At 38.4% G+C, this 21907-nt stretch overlaps 1 pseudogene; it reads left to right on the top strand.

The window, feature by feature from the left end:
- The first annotated feature begins 295 nt into the window (after positions 1-295).
- On the top strand, positions 296-17574 carry LOC110554910 (large ribosomal subunit protein eL29-like; annotated as a pseudogene).
- Positions 17575-21907: the final 4333 nt, after the last annotated feature.

Raw genomic sequence — 21907 nt, 5'->3', positions numbered from 1 at the left:
TTTTTCAGGGATAGCTAGATCCCATGGAACTAGATCTGAGGATTTCTGGGAAGTGAGGTCATTATTAAGAAAGACAAGACAGTTACTGAAAGTGCTCTCTCTGTGGGCATGGATGTTTTTCACACCATAATAGAATAAATTATTTTGGCTATTAAGGCAATTTTAAAGTCAGAGAACTCTCTAGTCATGACACATATGTGGAAATCAACATGTGTAGATCTCTCTCTCTCTCTCTTTAGAGAGAAAGTTTAGAATGCTTAATGAACATGAAGAAGAAGCAAGAGGTTGGTAAAACATGGGGCATAAAAATACACAGCAACACAAGTTAGCTATGTGTAAGTTGCTTCCAAAGACAAGGAAATGCCAACTGCATAGAGCCTGTGCACTGTGTCGGACACAAGAGAAACTGGAGTTGTGTAAGGCGGCAGCGTAAAGTTTGCGATTCCTAGGAAAATTGATGGTGAGGAAAAGAGGATAAAGGCAGGCTATTTAAAGATTATTTCTGTTTCATAGAGAATTTGTTTATTGAGGTTTGACATCAATGGACCAGAGATTACAAAGGCAGTGATAATTTTAATTAGAAAAAACAAACCTTTTTAATGTGCTCTTGTCTTGTTGGTTTCTGCAATTGAACAGTGAGATATTTGAACATATTTTCAGTATTTAAAGCTGATATTTGACAGTGTGATTGTAAAATGTCTCAGGTTCCTTTGTATAATGCCAATAGAAAATATTAGAAATGTAATTGTAAATATTATTTCTCAAAATTAATAAAATTCAAGGTTTTTTCTCTTTATAAAATTATAACTCATCGTTTAGCAAATTTATCAAAAAACGTGACTAAAGAACAAAGACACTGAAACATAACATTTTAAAATGTAGGTGGGTTCATTGCCCAGACAGTTGTTTTAACAATCGCTAAATGGCGATCTAGAAGAAGCTTTTAAGGAAACGTTGCTATCACCTTGGAGAAATCTACACACTGTGGTTTCAACATATGTGCAGTGATCAGAGAGTTCTCTGACTTCAAGTGTTTATTCACATCTGTCAGTTAAATCATAGATCCAAATGCAAAGCGTAGCACTCAGGAACATTATGTGGATTTGTGATAGTCCCTGGAGGACTTTGGGTCCATAAAGCAATGAATGGATGATAAGGAGACATAAATATGGTATTTTCATCTATGACAGATGCAATCTTGCTCCAATGTTATTTATATTATATAAAGGAAAACTGAATCTATTTGCCTCTGTCGAGCTGAAAGGAGGTACCCTTAGGGATGAATAAATGAATAGCTTGCTATTAATTTCCAATTTCTGGAAATTCATCTTTGAAACTGTTGTATTTTAGTGATTTTTAAAAAGTGACTCATGTTTATTTATTTATTTTAAATGTGTTTGGAACTCAAAGGGAAAAATGTGGAGTGGAGCTGATACAATAAGAGCAGACTTTTTATTATTATTATTTTACTTTTGGCTATGATCTTAAATCATGCAAAATTAGCCAATATTTCAAGAAGGACGACTAATTGATCACTAAACCAACTTCCTCCAAAATGCACATAGAATCTCTTAACCTCCTGCCCTTCCTCATCCTCAGTTCCTGTTGTAGAGGTAGGATGTGAGCACGCTGGAAAGCCTGGGTCCCTGTGTTTACATACATAGTATCTTGAACCAACCATTCCCAAGCCTGCTTTAGTGAACTTGCAGACTTGCCAGTCAACTAGGAGGTCTCTGAAGCTACTGTTACTCTAATATTTTTCACTCTGAGCAAAACAAGACACCGTATGTCTTTTATCATTTTATATCTAAGTGTTTTTTTATTTTTATTTTTTTTGAAAAGGTAATGTATGTAGTTTAGTCCTTCTGTAAATACCTTTCCCATTTTGTATTAGGCTTAGGCCAAACAAGGAAGAAACTGTTAGGAGTAAGTTTTCTGTCTTGTGGTAGTTGTTTCATTGTTCAAAATAAAAGAGAAGGTACACTATGGATATGATTATATGTTGGATTGCAACTTTTGTTTTATATTTTGAGATATTCATAAGGAATGGCTTTCATCTTACACCCATCAGAATGGCTAAGATAAAAAACTTAAGTGACAATACATGCTGGAGAGGATGTGGAGAAAGGGAACTCTCCTCCATGCTGGTGGGAATGTAAACTTGTACAACCACTTTGGAAATCAATAGGGCACTTTCTCAGAAAATTAGGAATAGCACTTCCTCAAGATCCAGCCATACCACTTCTAGGCATATATCCAAAAGATGCTCAAGTATACAACAAGGACATTGCTCAACCATGTTCACAGCAGCTATATTCATAATAGCCAGAATCTGGAACGCAGATGTCTCTCAACTGAGGAATGGATACAGAAATTGTGGTACATTTACACAATGGAATACTACTCAGCAATTAAAAACAAGGAAATCATGAAAATTTCAGGCAAATGGTGGGAAACTGAAGAGATCATCTTGGGTGAGGTAAACCAAAAGCAGAAAGACACATACAGTATATACTCACTTATGAGTGGATATTAGCTATATAATATAGGATAAACATACTAAAATTTGTACACCTAAAGAAGCTAAACAAGGAGGAGGACCCTGGGTAAAATGATCAATCCTCACTCAGAAAGGCAAATAGGATGGGCATCAGAAGAGGAAGAAAACAGGAAACAGTGCAGGAGCCTACCACAGAGGGCCTCTGAAAGACTCTACCCTGCAGGGTAGCAAAGCAGATGCTGAGACTCATAGCCAAACTTTGGGCAGAGTGAAGGGAATCTTATGAAAAAAGCAGGAGACAGAAAGACCTGGAAGGGACAGGAGCTCTACAAGGACATCAACAGAACCAAAATATCTGGGCCCATGGGTCTTTTCTGAGACTGATACTCCAACCAAGGATGATGCATAGATATAATCTAGAACTCCTTCACAGATGTAGCCCATGGAAGCCCAGTCTCCAACACATACTCAAAAAAAAACCCCAAATGTACTGCTGCTGCAGCTGCTGAGGCGTAGCTGGGGGAGGGATGGGAGTGCACGGGGACAGGGCGCTAAGTTCTGTCTGGAGAGCAGGCCACTGAGAGCTTGACTATGCTCCAAGGAGTGACTAGATCACACAAATTGAACTTGTGGGGTTTTTTTTCTACTTTTTACAAAATTATTATTCTAATCTATTTATTTTGGGGGGGCTGGGGGGACCACAAGGCTGAGGTGGCAGACATGGAAGGACGGGGCAGTGAGTGAGACCAGGGCCCATGATATGAAATTACCAGAGAATCTATGAAAATGTTATGTTGGGAAAAAAAGTAGAGTTCTTGAATTCAGTTTGGCTGAAAGCACTGGATCATTCTTTAGACTGGATTGTTGAAATGCTGCCCTGGAGCGTTTACAAACAGACTTGTAATGGCATTTCTGATGTCACTAAAAAAATAAGATAAATTTTCAATAATACATTTTCTGGGGTCAGTTTCTGAATGGCGGTTTGGCCAGTAACCTGTACAGTGTGAAATATTTTTGTTGTTGTTGTTGTTGTTGAGGTAATGGCACAGTGACAGAAACATATTGGGTTGTTAAAATTTTAGGCAACTGAAGTACCTACAATTCGATGAGTTTCTGATTCCATATATTCATAGGTTTTTAAAGAATGGCCACAAATTAATTTAGCAAATGTAGTAAATGATTGACTTTATAATCAGGTTTTCATTTTATATATATTAAAAAAAAAAACCCTAAATGTTGTTATTTTGTTTTCATCTAAAGTGGCTATCAGTTTGCATAACAGCAGTTCTTCTAATTTTAATTTGCAGGTTTAAGTTTGTTGAGTTTTAAATTGTTTAATTTTTAACATATCATCAAATATAATCTTGGATGCCTAACATTTCTAGGAAACACAATCACACAGCAAACTTCTTGTTCTTTTGGCTCTTACAATCATTCGTAAGCCTCCCTTAACAATCCCCTAGCCTTAGGTGCAGGACTTGTGTTGTGATATATCAGCTGGAATTTGGCTCAACAGTTCAGTTTGGTAGGTCTGTTCCAAGCCGCCTAAATGTGACCTGAACAAGGATGACACCACGACACCCTAATGTGAAAGAGGGAAAGTTCATGAGGCTCCAAGCCTACACAAAGTACTATAAGCAACTAAGGAATGCTCAGAGCAAGAGAAATAGTTTTTCAGGAAAGAGCATACCAATTAGCTATCCAATACCCAATGGACAGCCCTGAAAACACACACGCATAAGTAACATTATATGTAGTGGACAGGTATATATAGTTTGAGAGAGAGAGAGACAATAAAAAAGGTGTGTGTGTGGGTGTGGGTGTGTGTGTATGTCTGTTTGAGAGAGAGGGAAAAAACAACACAAAAGATTTCCTGAATTTGGAAGGGTAGGGTTGAGGGAAAGAAGGAATGGTATGTGGAAGGGGCTGAAAGGAGGAAGGAAAAGTGGAAAAGATGTAATTATATTATAGTTCTCAAAAAATAATAAAAAAAAATCTTACATGTCATTCCAGTGATAAAACAACCGGAAAGAAGTGATGCGGGTGTGATAAAAATGGTTAAAAAGAAAATAATGTAGTCCAAATTGCTGGATGTTTGTTAGTTGGCTGTAAATGATTAAGATAGAAAATCATACATGTATTTTGATCTGTGGGGTAGGACAAAAGAAAGAGCAGGAGTTTATTAATATATCTGAGCATTAATTCCATCCTTTATAAAGCATGGCTATAAATGACTATCTCAAAGGAAAGAATGATTTGTGTTGTTTAGGAAGCTACCACCATCCGTTCAAAATGTTGAGTTATTTTTCTATGATTATTTCTGATTTCCTTTCTATTACTTGATAATTTTTACATTATCCTAAATCCTGTTTGAATATCTAATAGGTTCTTAAATAAACTGACATCTGGTTCCATGTTATTCTAGCCTTATTGTCTTTTCCCTGCTTTTCTGCTCATTTAAAGTTCAAGCAAATAAACAGTGAGCGTATTTTAGCGCCTTGCTCTATTTAAACTGGATATCAGTTTTATTGAATTATACACTTTAATATTTTAGAGCTTCGTTGCCTTTTGTTGAGCCTCCCTTCTTAGAATTCTTTGTTGTATTGTGTTTAGATTTGAATTAATCATGGGATTAAAAATTGTGGTAAGTTAAACTAATAAATAAACACATATTTGAAAAAAAAAAGATTGTGTTGACTTACTCATTTTTCTCTATTCAATAATGTTGAACAGGTCTTCATTGCTTTTGGCATGTTATACTTTATGACTTTCTTTCTTTTCTTGAAATATACACACATCTCACAACTCTTGCCAAAGAAACACATTAAATGATATCTTTATCTCTGCCATACTTACTAGAATCATAGTTCACAAAGATTACTTGACACAGTGATTTTGAACAACACGTGTGTCAATGCTACTTTAAAAAACACTAAGATCCATTATTTATCTTTGACATAGAAGGTTGTTCTTGGCCTCACAGTTTCTGAAGACAGATTCCATAGGTGTACAATTTCCACTGGATAAAGCTCAGCAGCTCTAGAGAGTTTATTTGAATTGTTACCATCTGAAATCTCCTATAGGTCCATACAGATAGAAAATAATTAGGTATTTTCAGGTTTAAATTTGAAAATGCATTTTTGGGAGCGAAGAGTGAAACCCACTGAAAGGAAATGGAAGTATTCATGCAGTGTGGCTTTCCTAGTCACACAGGACAGGACTCTTCACGTGGAGAGTGCTAAAGACCTAGAAAGGGCTATCACAGGGCAAGAGGCTCCCGAGGGTGGGGAGGGGCTTATTGTCAGAGGCTTCTTTGCAATGCTCATATTCATCTGCTTAAGACCACTGGTGCCTGTCTTATTTTCTAGGATAATGGTCTCCCATTCAGTCACTTCTTAGTTAGGGTATCCACTGCTATCATAAAATGCCAGCTTACTTGTCCTGATAACAGTCTCTCATGAAGGAAAGGAAGACAGTAACGGAGAGGCAGGAACCAAAGCAGACACGGTGGGAAGTGCTGCTTGCTCACTTGCCTTCATAAGCTGGTCAGCCTGCGTTCTTCTACAGCCCAGGATCACCTGGGTTGTAGAAATGGCACACCAACAATGACCAATGCCCTCCCACTAATTAAGAAAATGCTTTGATCACCTCCCTCTGAGTGGGCAGCAGCCTTGCCAGGGCAGAGGAAGATATTGTAGCCAGTCCTGATGAGACTTGATAAGCTAGGGGCAGATGGAAGGGGAGGAGGACCTCCCCTATCAGTGAACTTGGGAGGAGATGAGAGAGGGAGGGAGAGTGGGATTGGGAGGGAATGAGGGTGAGGGCTACAGCTGGGATACAAAGTGAATAAACTGTAATTACTATAAAAATTTAATTAAAAAAAGAAGGAAAATGCACTACAAGTTTACCTGCAGGCATTTTCCAAACTGAAGTTCTCTCTTCCCCAATGACTCTAGCCCATGTGAGGTTGACATAAAAACAGCCAGAATAAATTCCTTCTGTTTAGAACTATGATGGTGAGAATGAGTTGTCCCCCCACAAATCTCAGGTATTTGAAGACTAGGCAGTGTAGGTTTGTTGGAGATACATGGCTTAGGATTTCAAAGAGATTTGACTACCCTCAGTGTTAACACAGATCCTTCCCTTTCTGCCTAGAATGTATAAGAGTGTCTGTTTGACCTTCCCCACTGCAGGTTCTCAGCATGTGCATGGCTGTAAGATTAAGCGTGGTGATCTGAGTGCACACAGAAGCTAATCTTGGGCTGCTGGCCTTTCCCTCACAGTCTATGAGGCTCCACTGCTAAGCCTGAGGATCCTTTAACAGTGTCACATTTCCAAGGGTCCTGTGGTTGCCTTGAAACAGAAATGGGATCACGTCAACAAACACTCACCTGTAGTAATCGTGTGCACGAGGGTACATGAGATTCAATTCTTAGCATTTGATCTTTTCTGAGAGGCTGTTCTCCAACATCACAGGTTTAAATGTTTCTATTGATTTTTCATGTCTAGATTTATTGTGAACATATAACCTCCAGTTAGCCTAAAGCAGACTTTCTGATTTTTTAAGCAATAAAAGGAAGAAAGCATAATCCAGTTTTCAAAACATAACAGTAGCACTGTAAACCTATGTGAGCAAGCTGTGAAAGATAATTATTTTTATAGCAAGAATTTTATATAAAAATTATGGTTGACATTATTGCTTTCAGAATAAATTATAACAAACAGATATTTGGGAGGGTCATGAAAGCTTATATTAACTTGAAATTTCTTAAAATGATCTTATGTGTAACAAACACAAACATTTCTTTGGAATGATAGGATACACTTATAGCTATCAAGTTGCTTTGCACAGTGCCATGACTTCAGTTCCTTCCTATCAATTACTGAATATAATATAATGTTATATAATATAATATAACATTTGTGGTTATTATTTGATGCTGCTTCATACAGAAAATGATTATAAAACTAAGAGGAAAACATTCTTTTGAAAATTGTCCCTTCCCTGACACAAAATTTACATTTTGGGGGGAAAAATTATCCAGATTCTCACCAGGACTTTGTGCTGATCTCTTTACCATGAAAAGTGCCTGAGCTTTTCACTACCTACGCTGAATCCAGCTCAGGCCTGAGCAGGATTGCACTGGTGTGAATGGTTCTTGTGTGTTTTTCTTTCTTTCTTAAAGATTTATTAGTTTTATTTTATATGTATATGTGAGTGTCACCATGTCTATGGGGGCGCCATGTGCATGACCTTCTCCTGTTGCATCAGGAGAAGGTATGGGACCCTCTGGAAGTAAAATTACAGAGGTGGTTGTGAGCCACAATGTGGGTGTTAGAAATGAATTGAATCTTGGTCCTCTTCAGAAACAACACATCCTCCTAACCACTGAAAGGTCTTCAGTCCTGAAATGAGGGCTTGTGATGAGGGTAACTATCCCAGACCCTCCAAAAAGTGGGTAGGATGACAATGTTTAGAAAATCATTAAAAAGTTCAAAACTACCCTCCTTCATTTCTCATAGCCTCAGTATGCACAATATTTTAGAAAACTTACATAAATGTTTAAGCATTAATTTTGGTCAAATAATATGAATGAATTCTTTTTATTTGTTAGCTAGTGGGAGGCTAGAGACAGCAGAAATGGTGGCTAATCTTTCTGTCAACTTGATTGGCTTAAGAAATCACCTTAAGGACATACTTTGGAGCATGCCTGTGAGGGTATTTCCAGAAAGATTAAATTGGGGTGGGAAAATCCTCCACTGACATATGTAGTACCGTCCTACGGACTACGGGAGACTGGATGAAGAGGGGAAATGATGAGAGTGTGAACACCAGCCTTCATCTCTATCCCTACTCCCAGAACATTATGACTGACTGCTCCACATTCCTGCCACTATGCTTTTCTGCTATGATGAACTCTATAACCTTGACCATAAGCCAAAACCAATCTGTCTTAAGTTCCTTCTGTCAAGTAGCCATATTCACTCTCACATCAAGTATTTTCTCTTAGTGATGAGAAAAAATAATGCATGAGAAATTATTTCTAGACTTAACGTTTTCATAATTTACTATGTGATAATTTAAGTGTTAATTCTGGTCTTATCAACAGTATGAATTTAGAAACCCCTTTCTGTTTCTTTATCAATAATGGTAAAAATCTCCTAATACCCGTCTTCAGTAAATTTGCTAAATATGAAAAACAGAACTAACAACGAAAATGTTTCATTCTTGCTGTAAACAACAGCTTCACTAGGTTGACGTCATGTGTGAACTGAGATCTCATGTCTCATTTAAAAATTTTAATGTGTGAGATTGTAGGGCAGGTGAGCCATGCGACTGGCGGAGCCTGCTCAGAGCAAGAGGGAGGGCTAGATGTGTCCACACCCCGGACATCTCATCTTGAGACAGAAGGAGTAAGGATCACTCCCTCCCTCTTCCGGGTTTGCATGCCTCAGTGCAGAAAGCCTTGGGAGCCCATCTCTGCCGCCTTTGAGGTAGTCACAGAGCCTGGTGGCCAGGATTTATGCTGATACTTCCTATTTCCTTATAAGGCTGTGTCCAGCTCCACCAGCAATTCGTCTTCACGCAAATGAAGCGTCCCCAGCACCTCTGTCCCAGCGGTTTACACTCACCCTAAAAACATGTGCCCCCACCCCCAGGGTTTACATAGCCCTTATGCCCACAATAATAGAGAGCTGCTTCACTGAAAACCATCTTGGAGATTTTTTTTCTCCTCGCACACAACTCAGGATCAAGATCCTGCCAACCTACGCGTCCGGTTAAGCTTCATTCCTTCCAGTCCAGCCCAGTGCTTCACGGTGGCCGGATGCCCCACGGGCAGAAGGGGACCCAGCCTGAGATAGGATTTTGCCTGCTAGCATGGATTGCATATTCGCTACTGCAAATTTGTGTTTTAATTGTATTTGTCATAGTTGTTGAGAGTCCTTTCTTCATTTGACCTGCCTATTTATCAATATCATTATTTCCTTATTAATTTGTATAAGCAGCTCATAATTACGACTTAGTTTGTTGATTTACAAGAAATATGAGCCATCTCCCTATATTCATCATAATATACTGTTATAAATTCTTGAAAGAGAAAGCAGAAAGATTTTTAAGAGAAGGGATTGGAAAATCTGATATGAAATTGTTATTGCCCAAAATGACAAGGAAATTTAACCCAGACACCTCAGCAATATGGCTGCCTAAACAGGACTTCAGGAAATAAGCCAATGGATCCTTTAACATAGAAGAAAACCTCATGGGATCCTACCCACAGACAAAGAACTACAGGCGACTAAAGAGAGCTGAGAGTGAGAGAGATGATCTTCAGTTAGCTAGTTAGTGAGCTCCCTAACTAGTTATCCAAGTGGTCAGCCCTGAAGTCACACAAGTACAAGTAACACTGAACAGACTGAGCAGGTTGTGTGTGTGTGAGTGAGTGCATGCATAAACTCAATAACAATTCAAGAAAAAAAAAAAAGATGCCGTGTTTTCAGAAGGTACACAGGACTGGACGGAGGAAATGGAAGGAGAAAATGATATAATTCCATCTTTAATTTTAAAATAGCCACTCTTTTCCCTGAATTTCTTAGTGTTGGTAAAGGGGTGGAATTGGAAGAAGCAGCTATTTCTAAACTTACTGACACAATTTCAGACCACCTTCACATTTGACAAACAATTGCCTGAAAACATTCTGACAGGAGGAAATGAGTAAGGGTAGCAATGTGTGGCCAAGGCTCATTTGGAACTCACCATGAGGCCCAGGTTGGCCTCAAACCCCTGGTGCCTCTTCTGGTCAGACTGGGAGTGCTAGCATTATTTCGCCTTAACCACCACACCTGCCAGGAGTAGTCTTATACTGGCAACTTTACCAGTTGTTTGACTTGTTTTGAGAGGGAGCGTGGGGGGAATGTCACTTAAGCAGAATGTTTGCTTTGTTCCTTCTCTCCCCCTCTCACTTATGTCTAATGTCTACTCATCCCACTCTTCCATTCAGCCAGTTCTTGATTGCCCTAACAGCCTTTTGTCCATTTATCCAAGCATATGGATATTTTTGCACATGCCCATAAATTGGGAGATGTATGGAAGAGCAAACAATGCATGGAAAGGCAAACGAAGTGTATCGATATAAACCACTATGCATACTGCTTATGAAGAAAGCTACTGTTATGTGCTAAATATATTACAAGTTGATATTACCATAATAATACCCTTTTCCGTAGCTATTAATGTACACTACAGAATATCACATGTATATTTAATCTTTCCTTAGAGGAACAAAGCTTATTTACATGCTCTATACAGAGTATAGTTTTAAGGACATTTTAATATTGGCTACTAATTTTTATCCTGTCAGAATGTTTTAATGAAATTACAAAAGGATGTTGCTTAAGTCTTAGCTTATTTAATCTACCTTTTCTGTGTTTGACCTTTCCTGTAGCTATATATGAAAGATACCCACACAATCTTAAAAAAATTCCCAGGAAAATGTTCAGAGCGAAAAAATGACAAAACCTCAATGAGAATTATTTTGTGTAACCACGATTTGCAATCTGAGTCCTATAGCAATGAAAGAAAAGTGAAAACAAAGCCAAATTAATGCCTTTCTTGTTGCCCATTTGCTCAGACCCTTTAAAAAAGAATAAATAAGGGATGAAATAAGTTATGACCAGGGAGTGCAGCACCTTCTCCCTGACAACTGTATTTACTTTCAAGTAACAGTGCTCAGAGAAAATATGTTCAATAGTCGGCATAATTCTTTCCTTTATTTGATGATGGTGCCCAAATCCTAGTGAGAGGACAAAGTGCAATTGGTTTGTTTTTCAAGTTATTTCTTATCCCATTTGCATGTAGGCCACATCAGGGTGTTACTGTTTTAATTTTGATTGTTAACATAAAATTGGAATCCAAAGTAAAGAAAAACTGTGAAAATTAACTTGTTAACAGTATAGGAGAACAAAGCATGGGTATTATGATAATGTAATCACTGAGGATCTGAAGGAAAATCCATTTTAAAGGCGAAGTTAATGGTTCCCTTTGAAATCTTCATGTAAAAATTGAAAACACAACTTTAATAGAAGACAGACACAGGTAGTGTATAAAGAATTACAGCTGAGGAAATTAATAAAAATAGTATCTAAAACAGTATTAGTAAGATATGAAGCTCATTCATTAATGGTCTGTAGGATAATATATCACTGAAAATGTTGCAAGAAGGACAGTCTTTGATAGGATTATGTACAGTATAATAGCAAGCTCCTGGAATTAAAATTCACTGAGAAGATACATCTTGTGAACTGAAGGGTAAGAAGATAATAATGGTAACATTAATAATAGTAAATAACAAGAATAAAATGACTCACATAAATAGAATTTCCATCAGCAACCATTATTGCAATTATGAGAATGATAGGCTAGTAATCTGGAGAAAATAGCTAATCTTTATTGATTCTCTGTTTAATTTCTTTTTATTTTACAGGCTTTAGAACTGCTGTCAATAACAATAATGTGTACCAGCGAAAAATAAAGTTATGCCAGGGAAGAATAGAGGAAAAATGTACCTCATTGTGCAGCCTACAGCATTTCTAAAGGTTCTCTTAAGAAATGCATTTATATTCTATTGTGGAAGAAAACGAAAAAATGCATTCAAAAGATCCCCCACCCCCCTTTTAAATGATCCTTGCGGGATTTGCTCTAACAGAGTTTACGGGGTTCCAGGGACAAAGTCAGAAGACGCAGTAATGCAAGGTCTGGCTCTTTAATCGCGCGCCGAGCTCAGGATTATTCCTCAGCAGTGACACCTGGGAAAAAAAAGACAGGCCATCAACCAGCTGACCCTACAGCAGCCCTAGGGGCAGGTCCACCGCCAACAGCAAACTGAGCAGTCAGGGAACAGAGCAGTTAGCCAGAGCCCAGATAACAGCAGGGGCAGCAACTCACTTCCTGATGAGGGAAAGTAAGTTCTTTGTTTAGCACATGGTTTCTGGCAGCCAAGTCTCTTCCAGGGAATGAAGGTTAATTTTCTCTAAATGTAAATGAAAGATGAGAATGTGAAATGATGACTCATGGAGCCACTCCAGCCGTGGCATGGGTGAGGGAGATGGCTGGAAATTTCCCTGCGTCTGATACAGAATACAAGGGGAACAAAATTTACCTCATTCTTAAAACAAGTTGTAAAAACACGGGTGTGGGGGTAGGGTAAATTAAAACTTTTAACATGCATTTCAATCCCTTTTCATTAAAATATGGATATAGTATTTAACCACCTGAATTTCTATATGTGTTAGTAACCACAATGTGAAAGATCCATTTGTTTATTTACTTTTAATTTCATGTATGATGGCACATGCCCATTTTCCCAGCACTGGGGAGGTTGACACAAGCCCATGACCGGCTTGACATATACAGCGAGAACCAGTCCCAAAAATTAGAACCAAAAGGAAGGAAAAAGCCAATAGAATAAAAAGAAAAAAGGAAGGGAGGAAAGAAGAAAGACAGAAAGAAAGAAAGAAAGAAAGAAAGAAAGAAAGAAAGAAAGAAAGAAGGAAAGGAAGGAAGGAAGGAAGAAAGAAAGAAAGAAAGAAAGAAAGAAAGAAAGAAAGAAAGAAAGAAAGAAAGAAAGAAAAAAAAAGGAAAAGAAAGAAAGGAAAAGAAAAGAAAAAAGAAGAAAAGAAAAAGATTGCCCAGGTTTTTTTTATTTTGGTATTCACACATCTTGTCTTAAGCACTTCCCACTTTGGAGAACTATGAGCTGTGTGATCAAATCAAAATTTCAATACTATAAAATTTCAATAGTTAAAGTATCCAAAGCATGAGAACCATTTCCTTGTGTATATACATACCTTCCACTAGAAATGCTGTGACTTCTCTGATAAAACGCCACCACTTCTGGACTACCGCCCACCTCTCGCCCTTGTAAACCAAGAATGCACCTGTGACAACTTAGTCAGCAGCCTCCTTCTAGACTCTATACGGTTCTCATATCCAGCCTCTGAGAAACTTTCTGCTGGCTCCAGGAAGGCATGTTTCAACCTTAAAATTTCTACGTAGCAACAAACTTCTACTTCAGGTATTTGGTTTCTTTTTTAATTAGAAAGAAAACCCTTCAAGCACCATTGTTCTACCCAGAAACCACCATCATCTCTGCTCCTTGTCGGTAGTAGAACTTCTTCCAGGTTCAAGAAGAAAACTTTTGTTCGTGTATCACAATTGTGATTTCAAGGTAGCTGCCATCATGGTGGATATACTACGAGTTGAACTTTATGCCCCTTCCTGTTACCATAATGAGTCAAGCATGCAAATTTTTTTTCAAGGCATTCTTAGTGACGCAAGCACATTCCATCTCATTCTCTCTCTTTCCAGGGGTTAGCCAGCTATATCTCAAAACAACTTTCCTAAGATTCATCTCTTTTTGTTTGCTTGCTTGGTTTTAGTTTTGTGACAGGGTCTCGATACATAGCCCTGGCTGTCCTGGAACTCATTAAGTAGACTAGGCTAGCCTCAAATTCACAGAGATCTTCCTGCCTATGCCTTCTGAGGGCTAGAATTAAAGGGGTACTCCACAATGCCTAGAAGCAAGACTCATCTTTAAACAATTTGGAGGTGAAGCTAAAGATGATACAGCACAGGACAAAAGAAAGGTCACCGTAAAGAAAGAGTAACCATGGTAACCAATTTATCGCTGGACCCAAATTTGCTTAATCACTCAATTCTGGTAGTCAGTCAAACAACTTACTTACTCATATGCTATGTGCATGTTAGCCCCATATGGACTGTGTGTTGTATACAACAGCTTACCTCAAAAGATGGCATTCAGAGGACAATGCAGCCACTCCTGATGAGACCTGATAAGCTAGAGTCAGATGGAAGGGGAGGAGGACCTCCCCTATCAGTGGACTTGGAGAGGGGCATAGGAGCAGATGAGGGAAACAGGGTGGGGTTGGGAGGGAATGAGGGAGGAGGCTACAGCTGGCTACAAAGTAAATAAACTGTAATTAATATAAAAAAATTAAAATTAAATAAAAAAAAATGGCATTCATTCTTCTGGAGGGGATGCTGAGGGCCTGGGAAAGGGCTTTAACACAGAAGATGATGCTTGAAGCAAAACAGACAGAGAATAGCAAACAGTGAATAAATGACACACTGTGATGAATGAAACAGACTTTCAAAAACAGGCAAGAATAAGTAGCTTAATTTTTTATGTGTATATGTGTTGTACATAGTGTTTGTGTGTCTGTGTGTGTGTGTGTGTGTGTGTGTGTACATGTATTTGGAGTTCAGAAGTCAACACTGAGTATCTTCTTCAAATACTTTCTGTCACATATCCTGAGACTGGGTCACTCACTGAACGTGGAGCTCATGAAATCAGCTGGACTGACTGGCAAGTGAGCTCCAGGGAGCCCGTTGTCTCTGCTCTTTCAGTGCTGGGGTTACAGATGTTGGCAACCACACCCAGCATGATGGAGCGCCAAGCCCAGGTTCTTTCAGCATGAGCAGCAGGCACTTTCTTAATGGATCCATCTCTGTGCCCCTTCAAATTTTGTAATTTAAACTGGAGAGCACAAAGAAGTCCCTGGGAGAAATGTAAGGTACGGTAGGGGAGAGAGCTATGGGAGCAAAGTGGCATGGTCTTTTCTCCTGAGACCCTGTGCAGAGGCAAATCTCACCATCTTGTGCTCATCTTCAGATGTTTCATGTGTGCCTTATCAAAGTGAGCTGCGTTCTCTGACAAAATAAGGTCTAGGATGAACTGAACAAAATAGAAGTAATCTCTAGAATTTGAAGTCAGCTTATTCTCCCTCTTCCTTTATCTCCTTGTAAATCTCTAACCCTTGATGAATGAGTGGCTTAAGCCTTCGTCTTTCCTTTTCCATTATTGTCTCTTTGATTTCTCTGCCTCTTTTCTGCCCTTTCTCCACTTTATTCTTTTCATCATTCTTAAAAACAACAGCAACAAAAATCTATGCAATGCCATTGGCCATTGTTTAATTTTTTTAATGATGAGCAGTTGCAGAACAAAGTGTTAAGGTCCTGACAGTCCCTCTAGGTGTCATTTCTTCTCACTCTCTCTACACTTCACAGTTCCATTCTATTCATTCACTCTTAAATGCCAGGTCTCCAAGCACAAGGTTCTGGCTCAGCCATCTGCACCTTTGTCTGCTTTACTCTTTACTCTTTACTCTTCTCTCCATTTGCTGATATGAAAACTCATGATTTGTCTTCAAAACCACAAGCAGGTGTCCCTCTTTGTAAGGCTCTGTGCCTGCTCACTGCCAGTGTGTGTAGAATATATGAATTAACCAAATTTATCTACATTCCCAGTGCTATTTCTGTACCTTATATATACTATATGCTAACCTATGGAAAGCACCTAATAAAATAGTGAATTATATCAAGTTAAAAGAGGTGGCGGAAGTAGAGAAAGATGGTGAACACTTTTTACTTCTTTCTTTTTCTTTTCTCTTTTTTCCTGGAAGGCTCCTGTTGAAGACCTCACAGCTGGACAGGAACATATCCAGCTATACAACAGAAGGACTGAATTCTGATGTGCTCTTCATAGATATCTGGAAGCAGAAGCACAAGTAAAACGTTTCCAAATGATAGAGAAAAGAGCATTAGCAGAAACTTCCTCAGAGAGTACACTGTGCTTTCTTTCAGAAATTTCCTGCTTTCAGAAATTGAGGGCATTTAATTCCTTTCAGAAAAATAATAAACAGTTTTCCTCACACATGTAGCACAGCTCTTTTGTTTGCTCTTCCACGCTATATGCCTCCAAGTCCTCATGACGGTACATCCATGATACACATTTCCTCTTCTTCTTCTTCTTCATTATATTCAAATTTCAGAAATGAATACTGTATTTACATTATTTCCTCTCTATCCTATACCTCATCCAAGTCCTCCCATGTGCTCTCCTTCCCTGTCAAGTTCATAACTTATTCTTTAATTATATTCTTACATAAGGGTACATATAAATACATACATGTATATGTAAACACAACCTGATGAATCCATTTAGTCTTGCTCACTCGTATATGTGTTTGGGGATTAGTTAACCCAGGGGTTCATCCCTGGAGACAACCGATTCTCCCTCTCTTACTTTTACTGAAATGCTATGTTTTAGCAAAATAAATAATATTTGACACACAATGTCAATTATATATTACATCCTTTACAAAATCACAAAGTATGGATATGATTAGGAATTAAACACAGGGGAAATTCCTGGGGCCCACAGAAGGCAGCTGCCATTTTCTTACAAAGACGCAGAACATTGTTACTGGTCCCTCCTCTGGAGAGATGAGGCCTAAATGTGAGTACCTGAAATCTTTAGAAGAAAGTACAGAGCTGAAGCGTTAAGACCTAAGTTGTTCGTTCTGTCAATTCCCAAGAGTGTGTGTTTATGAAATTAGCTATTACTTTTACTCTGAACATAAAAATGTGTCTATTTGGTTTATTCAATATGGTCTTTCATTTCATGTTGTTCTAGTTATACGATACTCAGTGGGAGGAGCCACTAATGTTTGCCCTAACTAGTAAATAGCATGTTGTGGCTCTTCCGGTCCCAGACGCTGCGGGAGCCCCGGGTTATGGGCAAACACGGCCAAGGCCAAGAACCACACCACACACAACCAGTCCTGCAAATAGCACAGAAATGGCATCAAGAAACCCAGGTCACAAAGATACGAATCTCTTAAGGGGGCGGATCCCAAGTTCTTGAGGAACATGCGCTTTGCCAAGATGTACACACAAGAAAGGCCTGAAGAAGATGCAGGCAAACAACTTAAAGGCAGTGAGTGTGCAAGCAGAGGCCATCAAGGCCCTTGTGAAGCCTGCGGCCGTTAGGCCCAAGATGCCAAAGGGCCCGAGCCACAGACTCAGCTGTCTGGCTTTCATCGCTCATCCCAAGCTTGGGAAGCAGATTCGAAGCTACATGGCCAAGGATCATAGGCTCTGCCAACCAAAGCCCAAGGTTCAAACCATGGCATTGGCTGCAGTTCCAGCTAAGGCCCAGGCGTCAGCCGCAGCTCAGGCTCCCATAGGTGCCCAGGCCCCTGTGAAGGTCCCATAGGAAAGGCTTCTGTTAATGTGAAGACAGACGGTGTGACACACCCACCTACACTATTTAAGAGGGAAAAGGAGGCACACAGAGAAAGACTTGATGCAATATAAGAATAAATATCAGACCGTGAATACATAAGGGAGAAAGACATAGTCTAAATGGAGCATGTAATTTTTGAAAGAATAAAGCTTTAAAACTTGGCTGTTCAGACTATTGTTAATTAGATACTTTAAGTATAAAAATATACTACTAAATTAAAACTATTCCTTTTTTTTTAATATATGGTGTCTGTTGTTGATTTCCTGAAACAGCAAAATGATCTTACAGTTATTTGATTGCTCTCCACGTTTGTCTGGGTGCTTTGTGTAAGATATAATACAGTACAGATGTCAACTCCGGAACTAAATAGCACATATTTCCAAAGAACCATAAAAAATATTAACAATATAGAAACAATAGCTCAGTAATTACTTTTTTGCTGTGGAATGAGGTTAGACATTTATCCTTATGGAGTCCTAATACACTTACAGTCAGATCTGCCCCTGTGGTCTTTTTTCCTTTGTTGATAAATGCACAGTGCAGGTGCCTGTGTGGCCACGATGGTGTTTGAGGTCATCCTATACTCTTAGCACAAATGGTGTGAACAATAGTTTATATGCCACTTAACTCCTTGGGAGAAGTGGTTAACCTTGCTGGAAAGGACAGATCAGTCATGTATAGTTATTAAGGTCTAGGAGGTTTTGTTATGCTCTAAAATCCTTTCATGCAGCACAGCATACTTCTGTAGGAGGCCTATTTAAGCAGGGAAGCAAAGGAAGAAGATGCCACCTCCAGAATTTTTACAAAGCATATTCATGGACTAGGTGGTGGACGTTTCGCAAAGATCCATTTTGTTAATGACACCTACACTCCAGAGGTGGCAAACATTTTCCCCTTTAGACGTGAACTTTCTAAAAATATGTTGATGAAGTAAGAATAAAGGTTTTGCAGATGTAAAAAAAAAAAAAGGTTTTTGTTTTTGTTATTGTTAAATTCCCAGCCTTTTAAAAGGAATTTAATTGATCACTTTGTTTAAAGGTTTCAGAAAAATCTTATTATGTTTTAACTGGCTGCTTTTGCCATGAAATGCAGGGTCTTTATTAAATTTACTCCAGGTCATTATCAGACTTCATTTAAAATTAACTTCCAACCAATGCCTTTAGTAACTATGTAGTTTTAATCTCAAGTGCCAGCTGATGGAAACAGCGAAGAATAAGACTACCTCAAGCTTTCTTCTAATAATCACAAGGAGACATGTTTCTTTATTCATGGCCAGGAAAGAGTTTAATGGAAGAAAAATGGTCTCTCTCTTTCTCTCTCAACTCTCAAGTTAAAATATTACTCTATTGAGTTGGGTGATATTTTTCTGGGAAAAAAAAAAACTTCTAATGTTTTACAGGTGCAGTTAATATTGTTAAAACAGATAGAAACAGATAGGTAGATAAACAAGAGGTAAGCAATATTTTCCCGAAAGGAGACCAAGGCAGAAGAGCAAAACCCCTCACTTGCTATGTTCTCAATAAACAGTTGTGCTATATTTGCTGTTGTTGAGTTTCATTAAAGCTATTAACAAGCAAAAGTGTGTTCACGTGACTTTTTCCTAAGAGCAGATAATCAGTTTACCTCTCCTGCTATTTAAATATCTTCTAACTGGCAAAATTAAACCATGTCTCTTTACTTATTTATTGCACTTGTGAAAAGATTAATGGGGATGTGATTCCTTGAGGCTTTTACATATAACCCCTCCACAAAGAACAGAATTATACGGTTTGGCAAATGAACTAAATTAGCTACATTTATTTAAATAATCACTATAGAGGAAACAATAAATCAACAACATTCTTCACAAAAAAAAAGTGTTTACAGAGTGCCTTGTAATTTGTTTTATCAAGGACACAGACTTTCTGCTCTTAGCTAATCTTGCTTCTAACACTCTATTGTCTCATCAGCCATTAATGAGTATTTGCTATAGCTATTTAGCCGAGGCTTCAGAAGGGAAAACTCAGGACCAATTCCACCTTCATCCTGGCACGGTTACTCTGAGACACATTCCTCTAATAAACATGTTGTCAAAGGTTTCTAATAACTTCAGAGACAGTCAAAATTAAATGGCAGAGCTTTGTTAAGCCAGGAAAAGAGATGATTTGAATGGTCATAATTGTGCAATTATCTTGGTCTCTCCATATTTCAAAGGGCTCTGTCCATATCTGAGTCTATATCAGAAGTAAGTGAGAAGGGAGCTCTAACGCTGAACCTGTGATATATTCATAAATCAGCTCTTTCAGAACCCGTCACCAGTACCATAATGAGGGTCATTATTCAGGCAGAGTGTCAAAACTACTATCAAAGGACCTTCTCAGAATTACAATCATTCTGTTTCTTGTTAAATAAGCAATGTAGTACACAAAAAATGGCAAACAAGGACCAGGTCAAGTTGATACAGTGTGAGGGCACAGAGATCTCTAGAGTAATTTACCTTCTGGGAATTCTGATGGCTAGTGAGATGAATTATACACACCCTCACAAAAGATTAATGGTAATAAACCCTTTCAACATTTTCACTACAAAAGCTTTGCAAATGGCTCATAAGCAACTTTAGAAACAAAGCTGGGAGAGAAATGACTTGTTTCTGCTAAACTCAAAACTCAAGGAAATTAAACATATCATCTTAGAAAGAAGTATAAAATGCACCAAGAAAAGTTTTAATGTAATTATCACAGTTTTAGCCATTAAAAAGAAAGGAAACTAGGACCCATTTCATGTTAATACATTGCCATAGCTACGAAAATCCTTGTGGCACATACACAGGAACACATACCCATGTTTGGCACAGATATACATGAAACCCAGAATATTCAACAGTAATACAGGGAAAATTTTTATGAGTCTATATTTCTCCAGTAGACACAGTGTTACAGCTGGAGAAAGACACCAGAGATAGCTTTATAAAAACGTTCATTCTTTGTATGTCAAAAGGCAGGCAGCAGTCTTTAGAATTACATGGCTATTAAATAGACAAGTAAATCTTGCAGGGATGTGCAGCCTCTCTCTCCCTCCCTCTCTCTGTATCTCCCTTCCTCTCACTCATTTTCTCTCCCTCACTCCCCCTCCTCTCTTGGTGTGTATGTGTGCTTGTATTGGTAAGGGGTGAATGTGTAAGTGTGTGTCTGTGTGTGAAGGCCAGTGCTCACCCTAAGGTTTTTTGATGAGGATGACCCAGAAATCTTGTTTCCACCGACCCTGTGTTGCAGGATATTCGATTCGATCCCATTGTGATCTCCAAGATTGTGAACTGTAAAAACCTGTCTTTTGTTTGGTGTGGTTCAGCCCTAACACACACCTTTAATCCTAGAGCTTTCCGTACACAGGATTTAATAAAGTTAACCCTAGGTCAAGAGGCAGAGCAAGTAACCAGCTGACAGGAATTAACAGAAAGAAGGGTATTTAAGACAGCAAGGCGGAGAAGGCTGCTTTAGCTCGTTACCTTTTTGGTCTTTATCTCCTCCTGGGCTGTCATATGAGCTGGCAAGCTTGTGTCTTTTTCCTTCTTAGACCTGAGCTGAGTAAGAAGGTTCTCTTGGTGCTTTCTCTACCTCTCTGAGTTGCAGATTTTCACCACTGCATCTGGCTCCTGAGTTTTTATTGGTAAAATCAAATGATTTGGGATTTTCATTCTTTAAAACAACATTTTGGTGTCCAGCATGCTTGAATTCTAAGTGTGTACCATTATATGACTCTGAGGACCAAACTCAGGCCCTCATTGTTGTGTGGCAAACATTTCAGTGATTCATCGTCATCTCAGCCCCGAGACCAAGTCCTTAGAAGACCGGAGTAGTAAATGCTTCACATGATAGACTAGGCTGCCATCACTAGGTGAACAAGAGTTTGGAAAATATTTGTCTTCTTCCCAAAAACACAAAAGATATTTTTTTCCAGTTGAGTTTGACAATGTGATTTCAAATTTTTAAAAATATCTGTTCAAATTTAAATTTAAACACAACACTTACAGAAAATCTTCTGAACAATACTATTATGTATAAAATAATAAGTAGAAGTCTAAATGTCTGACCTGCTGTGTAGATCGATATACCAGTTAAAAAGAGGAAGGCCACAAGTTCAAGAACTTCCTGGACTTCAGAATGAGCTAAAAAATGTTTTGGGCGACTTAATTAGATTCTGTCTCAAAATCCCCAAACACACACACACAGAGAGAAAGAGAGAGAGAAAGAGAGAAACTAAGATAAATAAAATCTAATTTCTTTGTACATTTCTGTGTGTTTCAAATTTCATTCAGTGAATTTTT

This window comes from Meriones unguiculatus, chromosome 21, assembly GCF_030254825.1.
Source record: "Meriones unguiculatus strain TT.TT164.6M chromosome 21, Bangor_MerUng_6.1, whole genome shotgun sequence".
Lineage (NCBI taxonomy): Eukaryota > Metazoa > Chordata > Mammalia > Rodentia > Muridae > Meriones > Meriones unguiculatus.
This window is presented reverse-complemented; position numbering and strand designations above follow the sequence as displayed.